At 44.6% G+C, this 19,924-nt stretch overlaps 1 protein-coding gene across 2 annotated transcripts in view; it reads left to right on the top strand.

The window, feature by feature from the left end:
• The window catches only part of GNG12 (guanine nucleotide binding protein (G protein), gamma 12), a 141,591-nt gene that overhangs the window by 5,382 nt on the left and 116,285 nt on the right, over positions 1-19,924 (top strand). Inside the window, exon 1 of one of the 2 annotated variants that reach the window (XM_010850308.1) lies at positions 3,772-4,725. The exons of the other annotated variant lie outside the window; for it this stretch is intronic. The gene's annotated coding sequence lies outside the window, so the exon portion shown is untranslated. Of the gene's footprint in view, positions 1-3,771; positions 4,726-19,924 lie in introns of those variants that run through there. 2 annotated transcript variants of the gene reach the window in all.

Raw genomic sequence — 19,924 nt, 5'->3', positions numbered from 1 at the left:
TGTTAGGGGGGAGATGCCCCGCTTTTTCCCAGCCCTTTGCCAATAGGCTCCCTCCCTCTGCAGCCATAGAAGTTGAAGCTTCCACAATTGCCAGAGATGCAGCAGACCTGAAGGGATCTGTATAGTTGTCCTTTCCCATCCCTGGACTCCCAGAGAGGACCTAGAGAGCAAGTGGGGGCACTGGCCACAAGTCCTACTCTAGAACAAGCTCACACTAGGTAGTCCAGTCTCCCCACTTCTCTCTAGAGAATATAGGAAAGAGCAGTGAGCCAGGTGGCTGGGACACAGGGCAGAGGGTGGAGGTGATTTGATCGAAGGTTGCTTCTAGATGGATTATTCTATTTAATCCCAAGTCTCTTGAAAATCATTTCTGGTGTCACTTACATGTCTGGTTTATTGTGTCGGGCTTTACTGGGTGTCATAAAACTGCTTAGCTGGGACTGTCTGGTTGCCATCCTCTGACAAGGAGGGTTTTTGTCTTCTTTTAATGGGTCTGCATTTCAGAGGATTACTGTATAATAAAAACCAGGGTGTTGTAGACTGTTAAGACTCTTCATATTTTCAACTCTGCTGGAGAATTAGTAGCTCAAAGAAGAATTCCTTTTAGGTCTGCTTTAGTGAATCAGTTGCTAAGTATCTCTTGTCATTTTTCATGTGCATTTATTGTATGCAGGTGACTTTGGGGCCAGCAGGTCTTATATTCCCTTTGCTTTCTTACAGAATAGGCTACCATTCCCTTTGCAGTCAGTGTCATGTAACTGACATAGCATCCCCTTGGTTGATGGAGGAGAGGAGCGTAAGCTCTGATTTAACTGGGGTTGGTGTCATCACAAGTGCTCCCTGGAGAGGGCTCTGAGTCAGTGATCGTGGCCGCACTCACATACCGTGTACAGAGAATTGCCTTCATTCCCAACGGCTGTGTGCAAACCCACATGAGCCCATGGGGGTGGAATCTTAACTTTACCCACGTAGAATAAGCAGGCTCTCGTTTAGCTGCAGATGCTGCCATCTTTCCTTGTGGCTCAGCGGTCAAGACTGCCTGCAATGCAGGAGATACAGGTTCAATCCATGGGTTGGGAAGATCCCATGGAGGAGGAAATTGCTACCTACTCCAGTATTCTCACCTGGAGAATCCCATGGAAAAAAGAGCCTGGCGAGCTACAGTCTATAGTGTCTCAAAGAGTCAGATGCGACTGAATGAGCACACACCAGCCAAAAAGGCTCTGAACACCAGACATTAACCCTTTAGCCCCCTCCCTGGAGCCCTTTGACTTAAGGTCCCAAGCTTTCAGTGACTGCAAATTTTGTCTGCTTTTCCAGGAGACGTTACTGCAGTTTAGCTTTCAACATGAACAAAAGAAATTTAAGGATGGAAAGAGGGATCAAAATCCAAAAACTTCTTGGACCTTATTGAGACATCGTGAGAATTTTATTGATATGAAACCATCGTGCCAGGTTTATTCAACCAGAACCTCAGACAAATTGGTAAAGTGTTGAGAGCCACAGACTTGGTGCCTGTCCTGTACCTAAACCACCCAGACTTTTGCACTATTAGACCGTTGGCTGTACATTAGACCGTGAGGCTTCTTGTGGGTATGTAATGTCACAGTCAGCTGCTCAGATGAGTTGTCAGGGGAAGGTTGAATGTCTCACCAAGGAGCAGAAGAGTTGAATTGTGACTCCTTGACAGGGTGGCTTTGAACAATAGATTGTTCACTGCACAGGAATAGCTGGTCAAGGAGGTAAAGTTGGGGCTCAAATCTACTCCAAAAGCCATGTGTCCTGGGCTGGAATTGCCTCTGCCAGGAGGAGGGGATGCTTCTTTATGACTCCGTTGAGCCTGCAAGACTGGGTCCACTTGGAGGGCTGGCTTTTTCCTAATTCACACAAAGACACAATATGATGAGCAGCAGGCTCCTTCAGCCACAGTAACCCTCTAAATACCATGAGCAGGCAGAAGTCTGGCACATAGTAGGTACTTATTAAATGCCACTGGAATGAATGAATAAAACCACATTCTCTGCACACAATGAACTAGATGAGTGAATGTTCTTTTTAATCAAAGGTAAAATTGATGCTATCTACTGGGAATTGCACATTCAGTGGTGCATGTTCCCTCTGACAGGCTGCTTCTTCAGTTCATCATTTCCTAAGGGGCAGGTAAAACCCAGCACTTGAGACCGGCACTTGAAACAACACTGACATTGTTGACTGTGAGTTGAACAACAACAAACAGGCTTGCTCAGCATTGCCCAATACCGGCAGTGGTGTCCCCTGAGAATAGACAGAGGGATCTGTGGTATTATTGACCAGCCATGGGCCCTCCTCTTGGGGACAGGATGCAAAGGACAGTGACTGCAGGAGTCTTGGGAATTTACCTCTGAGCGGCTGCTGCTTAGGTAGAAAGACTTTTCTAGTTTCGAGTGAGAAGTGGGGAGGTTTGTTGCTAAAGCCACCAGTAACTGAGAAAAGGGGTTTGTCTGTGTCCCTCACAGTGCCAGCTGGTGCTGCATGCATGCTCTCTCTTTTAAGTTGACCCTTGAGAAGCAGACTGTCAGAGTTACGTTCCTCTTGGCTCCTCTCCTGAGAGGTAATCTGCACAGCAGGTAGGGTCAGCCACGTGTAGTGGGTCAGACTGCTAAGGCAGTGGTTCGAAGGACGTTAGGACCTTGGCCTTCTGCTGTTTTTATGGAGTGGGCGCACCTTGTGAAAAATGCCCACAGGTGCAGAAACATGAATGCCTTTCACATTTCATCTGGTTAAATTCAGCTTTCTTCAGGCAAGCTCCGATTCTCAAAACAAGGAATCGCAGAAAGTAACAATTCCTAAGAAGGATTCCCCACAGAATCTGAGAGAGCAGACTTAACCTGTTGCATTTACAGTATGACTTGATTTTATAAAACTCCAGGAATCTCAACTTTTCAGGAATATCTCTCTGTTGAATTAGGCAGAAGATTCCGGCACATGTTTTGCCCTCTTTTTCAACATAAATATTTAACGAGCAGCATGCTTCAGCCATTACTGTCCAAATCCAGAAAGCAAATAAGTGCGCCTGGCATGCTGCCTGGGAGGGAATCCTCGCATTTCTGCCTTTACCTCTCTTTCGCCTCCAGGTCTCTGACTTCCTCCTGCTGTCATAAATGTCATGGGGCTCAGGGACGGTCGCACCCCACAGTGACATCACACAGGGCAGAGACCAAGCTCTCCCTGCACACCTCCTGAACCCTGGACTCAGATTCCTCTGATTTACGAATGCCGACGTGAGAATTCACCTGCCTCAACCCGCATTGCCGGGACCTCAGATGGCTCCTCAGCTTTGAGTCTTCCGTGCTGGGCTTGTTCTAGTCTTCATGCTCCTGGGAAAAATGCCTTAGACAACTTCTCCATTTTTAAAATATTGGTCATGTATATACAGTGTGCACACATGTGTGCTCAGTTCTATCCGACTTTGCCATCCCATGGACTTGAGCAATGTTTTTATAGGGTACCCCCCAAAGCTCACAATCATATAAAAAGGTAAACACTGAGAAATCTTGCTCTTAACCAGGCCTTTACCACATTCTCTACCAGTTGCAACTTGTAAAAATATAAGTAAATATATACACAAATATATATACACACACACGCACACACACACATATATATATCCTCATTTGCTCATATATATAAATGAGCATATATATCCTCATATATATATATATATATATGTTTTTCCCTTTTTTCACGAAAGGTGGTATATTTATATATATTGTTCTGTGTCTTGCTTTTTAAAATTAGTCTGTCCTGGAGATCTCTGTCAGCACCATTGTTTTCCATTGTGAAGATGGACCACAGTTTATTCGACCCTACGACTAGACCTTTGAATTGTTCCCAGTCTGTCGCTAATACACACAGTGCTGCAGCAGATAAAGGTGTCATTTTGCCTTTGTGCAGGTGAACATAGAGGATTGATTCCTGGTAACAGGACTGCTGAATCACAGGGCCTATCATCCCCTCGGGAAAGCTTGCGTCATTTCTCCCTGTCCCGGCCACGCGTTAGACGGCCTGCTTCCCCACAGCCCCACCAGCACAGAGGGTGTCAGCTCTTTTTATCTTTGCTAGTCTTAGTAGTGAGAAATGGTAATTAGGGTCAGTTACATTTTTCGAATTGTGTACGGGTGAGAGTATTGGAGTCATTGTACGCGTTCTCCCATGGGCAGTCCAGGCCTGCCAGTCCCCCTGTGGGCATATGTTGACCTTTCCTCCTGAAGCAAGCCTCTTGCGTACATCACTGTCAGAATCTCTTAAATACAGACTCAGGAATGTGATAGCTCTTTTGGGCCTAGGGGGAAAGTGGGCTGCCAAACTGTCAGTGCAAAATCGAGAGAAGTGGAAAGTAGGGTTTTATGCCAGTTGCTAATGTCTGATTTATAAATAGTTTTCAGCTAATGGTATTATTAAACTGGGACTTCTCCAAAACCATTATGAAGATGACCTTCTAGTCTAGAATTTCTCACTCTCAAACAAAAACAAGAGAGATTGAGAATATATAAATTTCAGTGGCATTTTCTGCAAAATCTTTGTGGAAATCTAGATTTTTTCCTTTCACATGCATCTCCTGAAAGCTTATACATGCCCCTTTTTTTGTGTACCTGCTGAATAGGCCTCCTGTTCACCCTTTGATTTCACCATCGGAGAGCTGTCTACTCTTATTTCCAGGGTGAAAGAGGCAAGTAGAAGCGCAAGGTAAGTAGACCAGACAGAGTTCAGGGTTCGATGGAGGGCATGAGGTTAGAGTTACACTGAATCATCTTTCTTTTCGAAATCTTCTTTCAGTTAGCTCTTGGGATGCTCTTTTAATATGAAATTAACTTTCATCTTTTTAAAATGAAATCCATCAAAAGAGAGAAAATCTTTGGTTGAGTGAAAAGATGACTGTGTGTGGTTTATTTATTTATTTTTATTTGCTTGTAGAAATTCATATGAGGCAGTCTGGTGTAAAGCTAGCTTCCATCTCCCTCAGCAAAAAGCAAAGCAAAACAGAACAAGAAAATCCCACCACAACAGTCTCTCCTGAGGATTCTCACATTTAACAGAGGCCCATGAAAGTTCTAGAAAGGAGGGTCTGGTTTTCCAAGCCCAGTGCTCCCTTCTGAGCTCCTAAATGTGTGGATTGTTACCTTGTGAAGGTGGGTTTTCAGCACTCTGGATGCTTTGTTTTCCTTCTGGTGCTCCTGCCTTTGTAGTGTCGACCTCACTGCAGTGTCAGCTGTCGTAAGATAGGTGGCTGATCTAGCTGAGGATCTGGAAGAGTACCTGTCACCTCGGGATGCTCCACTAATGGATGAACGAAGGCTGCTGAGGGTGGGTGCTTTCTGGACCCAGTTGGGTCTTTGTAGTCAGCCGTGGTAGGCATTCCATGTTGGATACAGTCTGGGATGGAGATCATGTTAGCCCTTCCTTGGCCTTTTGGCATGATGCTGCAGCCCTCGTGCACACTATGGCAGTGTGCATGATGGTTTATAGTTCAAGCCTTCAATCTGATTCACCTGGGCATGTCACCTGACCTCAAAGAGCCTGTTTTCCCATTTGCAAAACAAAGATAATGATACCATATTTCAACAAATGTAAGATGTCATCCATTATGCCATTGTACTATAGCTACACTATCAGCTATAACCCACATCAACCCTAAGAATGTATTTGTTTTCTCTGGCTGCCATTGCAGGTGACCATAAATTTAGCCTCTTAAAGCAGCACGTATGTATTATCTCACAGTTTCAAAGTCATCATGGGTTTGGCTCATTATTGTGCTCTGGATTTTACAAGTCAGAAATCTTATAGGGAGGGTCTGAGAAGAATCCATTTGCAGAGTTGTTCAGGTTGGTAGAAGTCAGTTCCTTGCAGTTGTAGGACTGAGGTTCCTACCTCCTTGCTGGCTGTCAGAGGGAGAAGCCACCATCAGCTCTTAGAGACTTCTCTTTGGTTCTTGCATTGGACCCTATGTCTCAGAGGCAGCAATAGCACGATGAATCCTTCTCATGCCTGGAATCTCTCTAAGGTCTCCTCTGCTCTCTCTGCCTCCATCAGAAAAAGTTCTCTGCTTTTAGGGCTCATTTGATTCAGTTGGGCCCACCTGAACAATCGAGGCTCCTGTCCCTTAATTATATCTGCAAAGTTCTTTTTGCTGTGAGATATATTCATAGATTTCAGGGATTAGGGCAAAGACATCTCTGAGGGGCCATTCTGACTACCACAGTCACCCTAGTATCAGAGATATTAAACTGTGAACAGAATATGTTTCTTAGAATTGACTAAATACTGTCTTTGGCTTAAAAGAACTGCTGCTGCTAAGTTGCATCAGTCGTGTCTGACTCTGTGCGACCCCATAGACGGCAGCCCAACAGGCTCCTCTGTCCCTGGGAGTCTCCAGGCAAGAATACTGGAGTGGGGTGCCATTGCGTTCTCCAGTGCATGAAAGTGAAAAGTGAAAGTGAAGTCGCTCAGTCCTGTCTGATGCTTAGCGACCCCATGGACTGCAGCCTACCAGGCTCCTCCATCCATGGGATTTTCCAGGCAAGAGTACTGGAGTGGGGTGCCAGTGCCTTCTCCATTAAAAGAGCTACTTAACGTATATAAAGCATTCACGGGAGGTCGATGGTAGGTGTCCAGGTATCAACTACTATTATTATTATTAATATTATGATTATAGTGCTCAAATAATGCCCATCATCTTTAATTTCAATTGAAGTTACTCTTAAGAGTTATATGCATTTGACCTTAATTGAGAGAGTGTAGGGTGCCAGCAGTTAATTCGATGTCAGTGATATGATAGTTACTCCTTGAGTGACTCCTGTGTGCTGACATATGCTGGGGCCTTTCACAGGCCTTGAATAGCCCTCTGAGGTAGGCAATACTGGCTCCGTTTATAGGTGGGGAAACGGGTTCAGGGGTTTGAATACCACGTTAGAGCTCAGCAGTAAGTGGCTTCTTACTTTGAATCCACGGCTGTCTGGCTTTGCAGTCTATGCTCTTCATGGCACCGTATTACCTGTTCTGATGCCCACCAGGTGTGTGAGCTGGAGGGGGTGGCCTCCTGGAAGGAGAAGGAACATGGGAGAAGAGGCGTCGCCTTGTGACGTATCTGTCTTGCACTCAGATGTTTCTTTGCTGTTAAGTGTCTAATTCATCAAAGGTAAAGATCCTGTCTCTCTGTCCTTTTTTCAGTTTTCAGTAAACACAAAAATGATCTTTTTTCATTCACAAGGCATTTATACCTGCTCTATGAGGATACAGCTATGAACAATATTGTGATTTATAAGGAGAAATATATATACAATCTTTGTCTACTTCCTATCACAGAACTCCTAAAACCTTTGAAACTTCCTAAATGATGAGAGCAATAAAAGTGTCTTTTGCTCTGTTATTGAGGTGGCTTTGGGACCACACCTAAGGTTGGGGGCTGTTTGTCTAGAGAATAAACGATGTGATTAGAAGGGTAGAACTTTTGACCCCACCTCTCAGACCTCCAGGGAGGACAGAGGAACTGAAGGCTGAATCAGTCACCCAAGGCCAATGATTTAATCAATCATGCCTATGTAATGAGGCCTCCATAAAAACTCAAAAGGACAGGGTTAGGAAGGCTTCGGGTTGGTGAACACGTGGAGATGTGGGGTTAAGTGGTCCTTGCTAAGGGGGTATGGAAGCTCCACGCCCTTCCCCCACACTGTTCCCTCTGCATCTCTTCCATCTGGCTGTTCCTGAGTCATATCCTTTTATAATAAACTTCGTGATCTAGTAGGTAAAAAGTTCTATGACTCCACTCTGAATTTGTGGAATCCGATGCTGTCTCCAGATAGTGTCAGAACTGAGTTGAACTGTAGGATACTCAGCTTGCGTCACCGATTCCTTGGCTATGTGGAAGCCTCTGCCACAAATTGGAATTAGTGACCAGAACACTTTTGTATACTGTGTGTGACTTTCAAAGGGAGGAAAGTTAGCACTGGGGAATTTCTACTTTTTAAACTATTTTAAGTGTAACTGGGGCAAAGAGGAGGGGAGAAGAGAAAGAGACTAGTTTAGCAGAACTGGAGTAAAATGGTATTGCCCTGAATGGAATAACTACTCTTAAGATTTCAAAAGGCACCCTTGAAAACCAACCTTATCATCTTGCCTTTAAAGCCTGTTTTTCTTCCTGCCTTCTCTATCAGTGGACATCTCCATCCACCCAGGAAGCTCTAGCCCCTTGAGTCATCTGAAATCTTTCTTTCCTCTCCTCCTCCCTCCAGCTCAGACACCCCTGACCCCCACCAAAGCCTGCCACATTCACTTCCTAACTAGCCCACACATCTGGTCTGATCTCTACTATCCCCGCTGCCTCTCATCTGGATTGTCACCATGGCTTCCTAATTGACCTTTCTTCTCCACACTGCCATCAGGAGGGTTTTTCTAAAACATGGATTCAAATATGCCACTTCTTGTCTGGCAGCTCCCCAAAGGCATCACAGCCTAGAAGTTAAGAGTTCCAAGTTCAAGGCTGCCTGTGCTTCTCACAAGCTCTGGAATCTTGAAAGAGTTATTTAGTTGCCCCGTGCCTCAGTTTCCCCATCTCTAAAATGGGTGTAATAATAGTACCAACCTTAGAGATAGGCTGTAGAATTTAAACCAGTTAATATGTGTGGAGCAATTAGAACTGCCTGGCACACAGGAAGCCCTCTGCCCACAGTTCTTGATAGCACAACTGGAGCTCACCTTCCCTGCTGATCTGCACCTCATCCTCCCACCCTCTTAGTTTCACGCCAAGCTTGCTCTGCGATAGACTCTTGGCTAATGATCAGACACTAGGTGAGTACCCATACAGAGCGCATACATTTAGACCTTTTCATAGCAACTTGGCAGTCATCTTACATCTCTTAAATCTAATGAAAAATTGGACTTGCATTTTATATTTCATTTTTCTAGCAGTCCTTTTTATTGCATCTTACAAAAAATATTGGTCCATGACGAATTGGAAATAAAACCGAAAAGCTGATGTTTCACCAAGGATAGTTTGAGAAGTGCTTCTGTGTTCCCACACACCCTGTCTAGTTGGTTCATCCTGGCCAGGTTATCCATATTCACTGTGTAGCCTTAAATCTCTCTGGATTTCTTCACTTCCTCTGCCCAGAGTTTATTACACATTTACTCAGCACCTAAGTGCTAGGTTTGGGGATAGAAGAGTGAGTAAGATACTGCCTCTACTCTGAGGAAGTTCCCCTCCAACTTCCCAGTGAATTCTTGCCTGTGTTTTGAAACCTAGCATAATTTTGTTCTTTCTTTCACTCATTAAAAAAAATGTTTTAAATATCAACTGTTTATGAGGCTCTTGATAACATTCTGCTCCTGCCCTTAAGGACTATCAAGTGGTGGGGGAACGTGTGAACAGACACAAAAACAATGATAATAGGATGGGTGGTTGGGCTTCCTAGGTGGCTCAATGGTAAAGAATCCACCTACGAATACAGAAGATGCAGGAGACATGGGTTCGATCCCTGGATTGGGAAAATCCCCTGGAGAAGGAAATGGCAACCCACTCCAATATTCTTGCCTAGAAAATCCCATGGACAAAGGAGCCTGGTGGGCTACAGTCCGCCAGGGTTGCAAAGAGTCAGATGCGACTGAGCACATATACACACAGGGTGGATGGCTTAGCAAGAAATGTGAACTGTGGGCATGGCGTATCCGACTTTACCTTGGCCAGACAAGGGGTTGGGAGCTCGGAAATGGTTTCACAGGTACAATGGAGGCAGTGTCATCAAAAACTGAAGATCCAAAACCAGGCTCACAGCCTAGCTCTGCCACTCACTAGTGATGTGACTTTGAGTGACTGACTCCGTCATTTCAGGCTGCTCATACAAAATACCATAGGCTGTGTGGCTTATAAACGATGGAAATTTATGTCTCACAATTCTAGAGGCTGGAAGATCCAAGATAAATACACCTGCAGGTTCAGTGTCTGAGAACCCACTTCTGGGTTCATAGACAGCAGTCTTTTTAGTATGTGGGATCTATTTTATTTTATTTTTTATCAAAGTATAGTTGACTTACAATATCATGACTATTGGCTTAAGAAGATGTGGTATACACACACACACACATATATACACAAAGGGGAATATGAAAAATGAATAAAATATCACCATTTGCAGCAACATGGGTGGAACTAGAGAATATTATATCACTTATGGGGTCTCTTATAAGGGCACCAACCCCATTTATGAAGACTCCCTCATGACCTAATCACCTTTCAAGTTTCCACCCACTGTCACATTGGGTTTATGATTTTAACTTGAATTCTGAGGAGATACATTCAAGCCATAGCACTCTCTGAACTTCAGATTCCTCATGTGTAAAATGGGGATAGCAATACCAATCTACCCATGAGACCTGAAATTATTGTAAATGTAATACGCCTGGAACCGAGCCTGACATCTACAGCTCCATAAATGTTAGATGTTATCACTCTGGCTGTTAGTGTCTTTTTTTTCCCTCCCATTGAACACGTATTTAAATTTTCCCTTGTGTGGATTTCCAGTGGCGCTCTTCAACCAGCATACTGATGACGACAGTGAGTTGTGTAGTTTGACCTGCCGTTTGCCCGCCTCCTCTCCAGAATGTATTGTACCTCTAGTGACAGTTTTTCCTCTTTCTACTGCCGGTGACAGAGTGTTCAAGTCATAGAAGACTCAAAGCATATTTAGAGAATTTATATTGTATTAAAATTTAAATTTGAGCACTTCTTGTCAAAAAGCTTTGTGGAGTCTGGTTATTAAGGACTGAATGTTTATGTCCTCCCTAAACTCATAGGTTGATATCCTAACCGCCACAAATCCTCTTCATCAGGCCCACCCTATGATAATATTAGGAGGTGGGGGCCTTTGAGTGGTGATTAGATCATGAGGGTGGAGCCCTGATGAAGAGGATTTGTGCACTTATTATGAAAGAAGCCCTGGAGAGCTGCCCCATCCCTTCCACTCTGAGGGGCATTGCGAGCGGATGGCATTTGGGAACCTGGAAGCAAGCTCTTACCAGACACTGAATCTACTGGAACTTCGACCCTGGACTTCCAACCTCCAGAACTGTAAGGAGTAAATGTTTGTTGTTTAAGCCACCCAGCATATGGCATTTCTCTTATAGCAGCCTGAATGGACTGGTCAAACATTAGCTACTGCTTTTCAGATGGGAAACCTGAGGCTCCTTCCAGAAAGTTTCTGTTACTTGTCCAAGGTCATGGAGCTCTAGAAGAGCAGAGGTGAGATTAGAACACCTCATATCTCTTGTTTCCCTGTTTTGTGCCACCTTGTCAAATCCCCCCTGTGAGCCGGGGGTCTGGCAGGGTGCTGGCCAGTCTCAGAAGCTCTTGTCATCCAACTAGCCTGTATAAGAATGACAGAGTTGGCAGGAACCAGGCCTGGAGAGACCTCTAGACATACCCTATCTCCCCACCTCTCTCCACCCATCTTGCTACAGCTGCCCCAGTAGTATTTATGGGTCACACCCTTGGCAGCGACCACATGGAAATCTGGGTTGGAGGCAGGAGGACCTTTACTAAGAGTGAGTGATTTGTAGCAAGGTTACAGGGCTGAGTCAAGGAGGAGCCCAGTAAAGTCAAGAGGCAGGAGAGTTGGGAAAACTCTCATAAGGCTATCCAAAAGCAGTGAAGCTTTCTTAGACTTCTTTTCCCCTCCAGGAACATTCTGATGCATCTCCCTTCACCCCCTCTATGAAAGGGGCATCCTTGACCCTCTGCTGAAGAGTATATTCTGTGCTCTCATCACTTTGATTGGGTTGTAATCTTTATGATGAGGTCAGGGTAGAGTGGTGAATTCTGACCTCAGACCTCCTTGAGAAAAGTTTAAAATTTATGACTTCAGACTTTTTTTTTTTAAATCTTTCATTAGGAAAAAAAAGGAAAAGAATTCTCAAAGGGAGTAGGATCTGTGGCTCAGGTAGCCTGGAAAGCAGAAGAAATCAAGGGTGTGGTTTGCAAACTTGTCTGCATATTAGGATCAGCTGGGGAGTGATTTTTGACTATCAGGGAGCCCTGGCTGCTTACAGACCTGTTAAGTCAGCCCCTCAGGCATGGGGCTAAAGGGTGGCCATTCCTGTAAAGCCCCCGGGTGGCTTCAGGGCACAGTCAAGTGTAGAGGGCGGTACCGGAGGATGGCCGTCTTGCTGCCCACATTAGTGCCAGGTCTCTGCAGCGCAGGTTGACAGGAGCAGTCGTGACTTGGCCGCCAGTGACTCTTGCAGATCCTGGCTCATTTCCTTATCTAATTCTGGGGTTGGGAGCAGCCTTTGAGCACAAATCCTCTCTCTGAGTCAGCCACAGAGCCCCTTCTTCAAGACACGCTGAGCTGTACCATTGAGCTGTCTAATCCAGCTCTTTTCCGCTTCTGAACAAATTATTGGTGTATCCTATTAGGTAAAGACAAACAGTGTTCTAGAAGGAGAACATCACCATTCCCACTGTTCCACCCCCAGTGGAAGAGTATAGCATCTCTGGGTACAGGAGGGCTCTCAGTCAAGGGTTCTGTCTCTGGCAGATCACACCACCGTGGACAGTTTTCTCAAGAAAGCTAAATCCATTCCACTCTTGTATCTTCTGAGTCATGTTCAACATGTGTTCCTCATGGCCAGATTCGTCATGTGGAGCCTAGGAACAAATTAGTGTTTGGGAGGAACATATATAGGCTCTTGACTTTTGATTAGAAATGGATTTAATAATCAGTGTTCATTTTGTTTTATGTCCAGTAGCATCTTTTATTTTTGCCAGGGATTAGTAAAGGCAAAATTGTGAAATGTGAAGTTCACTTTCATGGAAATGATTTGTGGATTTGTTTTGCTGGATACAAGTACAATTTTATTTTTAGAGAGAGGTTGTTTTTGGATTGAAAGCCTATTCCACATAGATATCCTTCTTCCCCGTCGAGAGCTGGAAGTTTTCTGTATGGTGATGCCTTCCAGAAACATCTGAAAGTGGCAGGCCCTCATAACTCTTAGGGCCACACACCAAATTAAAATGGAATCTCTGGAGTGCCACTAGGGTTTGAAACTAACTTCGCTTTTCACAACTCGGATGATGACGAGAGGGAAGTAATGTTTTTGTGTGCCTGCTCTTAACCAAGTATTACAGCCTTATAAAGGAAGTATAATTTGTTCATTTTATGGAAGAGGAAACCGCAACTCAGAGAAGTTCAGTAACTTGTCCAACTGCACAGATCATGAGGAGCAGAGCCATAGTTCAAATCTGTGTGTCCATCAGACTCCACCATTCTGCTCTCTAGTACTAAAAACAAAAAAAATGCCCTTAACTCCGTAAGAGTTAATTTTCTAGTAGCTTTAAAAGACTTTTCTTTTATCGTCCACAGAAGGTTGTCTTGAGAAGCATATAAAACATAAAAACACATAAAGGCATTGTAAAACCTGAGGGTTTAATGGAGTCAGCATGGATGGGAGGACAGAAAGTCCAGAGAAGAGAAAGTGGAACTGCTTCCTGGCAGGTACCCTCTTTATAAAGAGCCCGGCAATCACTCATGTGCATTTGTTTTTAAACTGACTCATAACAGCTGCGAAGACTGGAATTATCAGTTCCCAGCTCAATTGTCTTTTTATTATTTGTGACTTGCTCTTGTTAAACACGACGTTGTAATAGATAGGAACAGGCTTGCTGATTATTAACATGCTTTTGGTTGATGGTAGCATTGAATGCACAAGTTTTGGTTGTTTCACCAGAAAACAATGCTGAGGAAGTTTAGAGTAAATGTTGGAAAAGTGACAGAATTACAGTGTTGGCATTCTCCAGAATTTTTAAACAGGAAAGGCTCAGAGCTGGCAGGCTGCAAGCGGTGCAAGGGGACAGATCTGCAAGTTGTGTATGCTAAGCAAGAACAGTTTTTTGGGGTTTTTTTGGCTTGGCTTGCATGCTTTTGTAATAGTTTCTAGAGATGTTTTAAAATTTATACTTGATGAATTGAGACAGGGTTTACTGTCCATATTGGAAAAGGGGCTTCAGCAATGGCAGAGAAGAGGAGCCTAACTAGCAGAGAGATTAATCCCAACTCTGCCACTTGCTACTTGGTGACCTTGAACAAGTTACCTCACCTTTCAGTACCTCAGTTTCCTCTCCTGGAAGACAAAGATTATACTGTGTCTTCTTTCTAGAATTATTGTGAAGTATAAGTTAATACATAGAACGTGCATAGAAATGTGCCTGACCCTGAATAATCTAGATGCCCAGTAAATGTTTGCCATTGTTCTTTTAATTAGTTGGGAGTTTATTAATCTAATTGGATGGGCTGATGGAGACAATTTGGGAGGGGGATGTTAAGGTGCTGTAGAGCCAGCCTTTTGCAAGTTCTGCCAGAAGAGGTAATTCTGTTCAGCTCGATAACTTGAAGTCCATGTGTTTTATTCTCACAGTACTCCAAATTTATACCACAATATAGTATAGTGGGAAGATCGTTAAGCTGTTTTTTAGGCATGTTATAATTCCAGCTGTACTTTAAAAAAACGTTAGATGTGGCCTCTGCTGAAACTGTATGATCATGGGGTAAAGCTATGGTCATGGGGAAGCCATCAAGAGCTCTGTGCATGAGATGTCGTTGATCCAGGTGCCGGACAGACAGGCCCTGGGCTTGGGCACTGACTGAGTGGAATCATCTGTTCCTCTGAGAAGCCAACACCTCCCCACTAGCTCCCCCCAAATCAGAGTGAACAGTGTGGTTTTCACTCTGTGGTGAAAGGAATTGTTTTCCGGAGAAATATGCTTTTTTGCTGACTCTCAGTTCAGTTCAGTTCAGTCGCTCAGTCATGTCCGACTCTTTGCGACCCCATGAATCGCAGTACGCCAGGCCTCCCCGTCCATCACCAACTCCCAGAGTTCACTCAAACTCACGTCCATCGAGTCAGTGATGCCATCCAGCCATCTCATCCTCTGGCATCCCCTTCTCCTCCTGCCCCCAATCCTTCCCAGCATCAGAGTCTTTCCCAATGAGTCAACTCTTCGCACGAGGTGGCCAGAGTACTGGAGTTTCAGCTTTAGCATCATTCCTTCCAAAGAAATCCCAGGGCTGATCTCCTTCAGAATGGACTGATTGGATCTCCTTGCAGTCCAGGGGACTCTTAGGAGTCTTCTCCAACACCACAGTTCAAAAGCATCAATTCTTCGGCACTCAGCCTTCTTCACAGTCCAACTCTCACATCCATACACGACCACAGGAAAAACCATAGCCTTGACTAGACGGACCTTTGTTGGCAAAGTAATGTCTCTGCTTTTGAATATGCTGTCTAGGTTGGTCATAACTTTCCTTCCAAGGAGTAAGCGTCTTTTAATTTCATGGCTGCAGTCACCATCTGCAGTGATTTTGGAGCCCAGAAAAATAAAGTCTGACACTGTTTCCACTGTTTGCCCATCTATTTCCCATGAAGTGATGGGACCGGATGCCATGATCTTCGTTTTCTGAATGTTGAGCTTTAAGCCAACTTTTTTACTCTCTACTTGCACTTTCATCAAGAGGCTTTTTAGTTCCTCTTCACTTTCTGCCACAAGGGTGGTGTCATCTGCATATCTGAGGTTATTGATATTTCTCCTGGCAATCTTGATTCCAGCGTGTGCTTCTTCCAGTCCAGCATTTCTCATGATGTACTCTGCATATAAGTTAAATAAGCAGGGTGACAATATACAGCCTTGACGAACTCCTTTTCCTATTTGGAACCAGTCTGTTGTTCCATGTCTAAACACCAGTCAATTCGTCATAGGTCCATGTGAGGTACCCTGGAGGTAGATTGCTGAGTATCTTCAGCAGTTACTCCTGGGGAATGTTTGAAGATACTTGCTCATGACCATTTCTTCTGTTAACCCTTGAAATAATTAGAAGGATGCTATTCTCATTCAATGACTGTGTTTCTACAGGAAATAATTAAGTCCAAGTGCATTGTTCTCTTGATCTAATTTGATAAAGGGCTAGGAGGTCCTAGGGAAGAAGACTGGACAGAGTCAGGAGCCTGCCGTCGGGCATTTTTAGGTACAGAATTAAGGGAGATAACAGCGGAAATGGGCCATTGTGATCATGGAGCCCAACTTCTGCTTTTTACAGATGAGGAAACAGAGGCCCAGAGGTTGGCCTGAGTTCATAGAACTCATTGGTGGCTCCCCTGGGACTCCTGGTTCCAGATTCCAGATACCTGTTCCACCCAGCTACACACTTATCATTAGTGTACTTTCAAGCAGCTCTGTGCAGTAGGACTTCCTGCAGCATGGAACTGTTCAGTCTGTCTAAAATGGTAATCACCAGCCTCATGTGGCCCCTGAGCCCTTGAAATACAACTATTGAAACTAAGTGATTGGATTTTTTTTCTTGCTTTATTTAATTTTTGTTGTTGTTGTTGTTCAGTCGCTAAGTCATGTCAAGCTCTTTGCCACCCCATTGACTGCAGCGTAACAAGCTTCCCTGTCCTTCACAATCTCCTGGAGTTTGCTCAGACTCATGTCCATCGAGTTGGTGATGCCATCTAACCATCTCATCTTCTGCTTCTCCCCTTCTCCTTTTGCCCTCAATCTTTCCCAGCATCAGGATCTTCTCCAGTGAGTTAACTCTTCACATCAGGTAGCCAAAGTATTGGAGCTTCAGCTTCAGCATCAGTCCTTGCAATGAATATTCAGGATTGATTTCCTTTAGGATTGACTGGTTTGATATCCTTACTGTCCAAGGGACTCTCAAGAGTCTTCTCCAGCACCACAATTTGAAAGCATCACTTCTTCAGTGCTTAACCTTCTTTATGGTCCAGCTATCACATCCATATATGACTATTGGAAAAACCATAGCTTTGACTATATAGACCTTTGTCAGCAACGTGATGTCTTTGCTTTTTAATACTCTATCTAGGTTTGTCATAGTTTTCTTTCCAAGGAGCAAGTGTCTTGTAAAATTTCATGGCTGCAGTCACCATCTGCAGTGATTTTGGAGCTGAAGAAAAGAAAATCTGTCACTGCTTCCACTTTTTCTGCTTCTATTGGCTCTGAAGTGATGGGGCCGGATGCCATGATCTTAGTATTTTAGACTTTTTAGCCACGTGTGGCTGCTGATAACCTTTTTGGACAGCGCAGCTTTGCAGACATTGAGGAGGAGAAAAAGGTTGTCCTCACCTCCTGCCTTATTCTCACTAGATGAGAGCCTCGCCTTTCCAGTGGCTCAGATACACCTGGTTTTATGACAACTCTGGAGAATCAGCCTGGGCCAGTCACCCCCTCTTTCTGATGAAAACTAACTCCTCTGTGAAATAGGGGTTGGATTGTATCGCATTGTGTGTAGTCATGGCTCTCCACTGAGAAGCGGTGTGACCTTCAGGAGGGCACTTCGCTTGCCTCTGCCTTGTTCTCATCTGTCGCCTGAAGTTAATACCTGTGCTGCTCTCCATAATACTGGGAGAGGCTCAGAGTAGGAGATCAATGAGAAGGAAATCCCTTTGCAAGCATTTTTTAATGGTCTTTGGTGTCTGGAAATATTTTTGGTTTGGATAGAAGTCTCAGGTGGGTTTTCTTTTCTTTGAGATGCCACAGTTGATGAATTTAGCATGTCAAAGTGATCCTCATCACCAGAGTAGTGACAAACACCACACAACCCCTATGAAATAGGAGCTGGGAGATACGGTCCTGATGACAGATGACTGATTTGATCAGTGGGTGCTAGTTTTTCCTAATAATCTTGCTTAATGAAGCATTCCCTAATCTATCTCTGCGCAGTCAGCCTTTCATCTGAGAAACTCAGAGTGGCTGTCCTCCTGGTTTCTCTTTCTTTTGCTCTTTTTCCTCACAACAGCCTATGTTAAGCCCCCTGTGGAATACATGAGACCATGTCATCTTTAGTAAACAGATAAAACCCTCTCAGGGCTACTTGGGAATAGCCTCTCCTTCAGTGGTTCTCAAACCTTGACCCCAATGATTTGCCCCTGGCAGGCACTGGTGGGCCTCAACTCTCTTCAGAAGTATGCCACCAAGTCTCAATCAAGGCATAGTGTACTTTCACTTCCACAGAAGAAGTGGGTCTTCTAGCCTGGCATGAGTGGAGTGAAACTTGTTCTGAGTAGCAGGCAGTATAACACCAACCTGGAGCCAAAGACAGATGGCTAAGTTGGCAGTTGTGGGAAGTTTGCCCCCAAGCGTATGAGAAGCCAAGTAGGGCCAGTAATGAGGTGTTGGCTGCTGACCCTGGGGTGGGGGGTGACCCAGGGCGAAGTGGCTTAGCTGCAGATGCCATGGAAACCTGGGGAGCAATATTTTATCTCAACTGGGTGTGCCTTGTAATTATGGTTAAACAATTTAGTGGTGTGTTGAGGCTTTAGTTTTTTCAGTTGTTCAGTCGCTCAATCATGTCCAGCTCTTTGCAACCCTGTGGACTGTAGTATGCCAGGCTTCCCTATCCTTCACTATCTCCCAGAGTTTGCTCAAACTCATGTCTGTTGAGTCAGTGATGCCATCCAATCATCTCATCCTCTGTCAGCCTCTTCTCCTGCCCTCAATCTTGCCCAGCATCAGGGTATTTTTCTGAGTGGTGCCACCCAAAATTGTAGCATCTGTAACTTAAGGCACAGACCCTATTTACTGCTCCTGAGGTCCATTGGGTTGGCTGGGTGGAATGAGGGTACTTGTCCGAGTTCTCCCTACCCAGGATCTTCAGAGCTGTTTCAAACATTCATATTTCACAAATCAACCTTTTGAAGAACTTTTTGTATAAAGGATTCCTCTGTTTATTTTTTAAAAAGCTGAAAACCATAGCCATAGAGCTGTGGTTCTCAGATTTTAGCACCAGAGTCACCGGGAAGGCTTGTTAAAGACCCCCTGGAGGGCTAGTTAAGGCTTGTTATTGCTGGGCCCATCTCCTGAAGAGTCAGTGTGTCTGCATTGAAAGTTGCATTTCTAACCAGTTCCCCTGGTGATGCTGCTGCTGCTGGTCCACGAACCCACACTTTAAAAAACTGAACCACTGGTTGATTGTATAGAACTAAAGTAATCATAGTAGCTACCTCGTCTGTGTTGGGTACTGTGTTAGAATTGATAAATTCAGTCCTAAATGAAACTACAGACCTTCTATTAATATCCCCATTTTACAAAGGCAAAAACCGAGGCATTACAAACTGTGTTTCAGTAACTCACCCATCATTAAATTGCTGGAATTTGCAGTGAGGTCTGGGTTATGCCAGACCCTGCCCCCATCTAGGACATCATTTGCCTTTCATGTAGACTGCTTCTTCCCAACCTGTGGCGCAAGGTGAGGATGGGATTCGCAAATCCAGCCTGCATGGCCTGCAGACTGCCTCACGTATTGGATGTGTGTTGCACAAATGCATCCCTGTGATAAAGGCCCTGTGAAGTCATCTTAAGTGTCTCAGCTGAACACAGCTAATGTGAAACGAGCATTTTCTCACACAAGTGGACACCGGAACAACAGCTACTATTATTATTGAGGGCCTGGGCCGTTGTTGGTTCTTGTTTCTGATGGCAAGAAGTCCTTTTCCATACTAGAAAAGATTGGGAGTTATTTCACTAAAGCATGGTGTCCGGTTGCCTTTTCTAAATCTGGGCCTTTGGGAAAGAGGAGGGAGACATAGTATGAACTGAGAACTCATTTGAGAAGATTGCCGCACAGAGTAATGTGACCGTGTGCGTGGATTCCACCAGGGACTCTTCGCAGTCTGCTTGCAACTGCCGGCCCCACTGCGGACAGGATTTGCCCACTCCTGCTGTCCCCAGCCCCCAACTGGCTTTCTCCACTTCTTTCCTCCCTCCCTGTTCTGCTGCTGGCAAGGCCAGCCCTTCCTCCTGGACTCTGTCATGTTCTGTTGCTTGGATTCCTTCCCCATAAGCTGTCTCCTCTCCTGGTTGCCTTTCACTTCTCTGCTGTCTCAT

This window comes from Bison bison, unplaced genomic scaffold (genome assembly GCF_000754665.1).
Source record: "Bison bison bison isolate TAMUID 2011002044 unplaced genomic scaffold, Bison_UMD1.0 scf7180017864290, whole genome shotgun sequence".
NCBI lineage: Eukaryota > Metazoa > Chordata > Mammalia > Artiodactyla > Bovidae > Bison > Bison bison.
Note: the sequence above shows the minus strand (reverse complement) of the source record. Positions and strands in the feature narration are given on the sequence as shown.